Source organism: Octodon degus, unplaced genomic scaffold, assembly GCF_000260255.1.
Source record: "Octodon degus isolate 3935 unplaced genomic scaffold, OctDeg1.0 scaffold00012, whole genome shotgun sequence".
Classification (NCBI taxonomy): domain Eukaryota; kingdom Metazoa; phylum Chordata; class Mammalia; order Rodentia; family Octodontidae; genus Octodon; species Octodon degus.
Genome location: NW_004524588.1, coordinates 13836612 through 13838721, shown reverse-complemented (window position 1 = coordinate 13838721; position 2110 = coordinate 13836612).

Genomic DNA, 2110 nt, shown 5'->3' with positions numbered 1-2110 from the left:
TTTTTTTGGTGGAACCAGGGATTGAACTCAGGCCCTTGCGCTTCCCAGGCAAGTGCTTATTCTACTGAGCCATCTCCCTGGCCCCTGTAAAGTATATATCTTAATTCTATGCAAATATCCTATTTCTCTTTCAATTTTCACCAAATAATTTTTGCATTATTTTGAGTGGCACTTGGAGAAATTATTACTGTGGTTTTCTAATTGTTTTTCTAATGGTGATTTTCCATTCCTTATATATTTACTAGTTTGAATTCTTTTGTAATAAAGAATTTCATTCATTCATTTCTATAGTGATTAACCATTTTATTGATATGGGTTCATGGGTTTATTTTTGTGTTACAAGGTATTATTATAGTTGTTTATTTCCGTTAGGAGCTCTTTTGATTGGTTTCTATACCCTTTTAAAATGGACTCCCCTCTTTCCCTCCCTCCCTCCCTCCCTTTCTCCCTCCCTTCCTTCCTTCTTTCCTTCCTTTCTTCCTTCCTTCCTTCTTTCCTTCCTTTCTTCCTTCCTTCCTTCTTTCCTTCCTTCTTCCTCCCTTCTTTCCTTCATTTTTTTTCCCTTACTTTCAGTCACTACAAGATACTCTGGAATAATGTATATTTTCCTTGCAGAACACTGAAATCTACCATTTTTTAAGGAAGTATTTCTTTTCTCTGGAGAAGAATATTTAGAAACCAAGATCTTGTGCCATGCCTTTCATTTTTCAAACGTATTTTTCATTGGCTATAGAATTTGAGGTGATGATTCCTTCTGCTCCAGAATGTTGATGATTGTATATCATTTTCTTCTTCCTTGTAATCTTTCTGATAAGATGATAGTGATTCTTTTCTTTAATGTCTTTTTACTTAATAATACTTGTAAAAGAATCTTCTATTTCATGTCTTTTTACTCTGACTTTTTAAAAGATCTACTTGGGGCTGGGGAGATACTTGGCAGTCTAAGTGTCTGGCTGGCAAGTGCAAGAATGCGAGTTTGATCCCTGGTACTGCATGCCCTGCCAGCAACATAACCCTGGGTGCACCATGCCAGCCACTGAAACTGGGTGTGGTAGCATACGCCTGTAATCCCAGCATTGAGACAGGAGGATCAGTATGTGTCTAAGGTGCTTAGCAAGATCGCTGTACCAAATAAAAGATCTACTTGTTTATGACAATTATGATACACTTTGTAGTAAGTTTTATTTGTCATTGTTTTTTGTTTTTCTGAGGTTTATTGAATATCTTGGGTCTGTATCTATAGTTTTCAATGGATTTTGGAAGACAAATTTACCTATACTTTCATCAAATTTATTTGCTTTTCTCTTTCTAGATCCTTGATGAATGTGTTAGGTTACTTGGTATGTTCCTACAGGCCACTGAGGTTCTGATTTTTTTTTTTTCAAGATGTTTCTATCTCAGTATGTCAGTTTGAGTCATTTTCTTGCAACATTTTCAAGTTTATCAGCCTTTTACTCTACACTATCTAACCTGCTATTAGTCCTATCGGTGAATTTTTATTCAATCTTTGAATGATTTATCTGGTTCTTTTTCTTTAATTTCTTTTTTTCATTTTATTCATTTTTAAACCTGAGAAGGGCCAACCAAGTAGCTCAGCAGATTAAAGCACCTGAATGCAGGCTCAGGGGCCAGAGTTTGGATCCCCATTCCTGATGTGCCAGGCTCACCCCTTGGGGCATGCCGAGATGGCTATTGAGACTGGGTGTGGTGGCACACGTCTGTAATCCTAGCTCTTGGGAAACTGTAAGCAGGCAGATCACTACTAGTCCGATCTAGTAGTGAGACCCTGAACACTCTTTATATACTCTTCTGGAAGAAAGAAACAAACAAATAAACCTGAGAAAAATTATAGTATCATTTTTAATTCCTTAGACTGATAATGGTAGAATTCTTTTTATTTCTTGGTTTGTTTACATTCTCTGATTGTTTTACCTACTTAAGGGTCACATTCCCTTGCTTTTATTCTAAGTCTAGTAAGTTTTGATTGGCTGTATGGCATTGTTAGTATGATATTATTATTGTGTTTCCCTTTGAACAGATTTGAAGGATGATTTGATAAACATCTAATTTTGTTTCAGATTGTCTCAATCTGTGGATTTTTAAGATATTA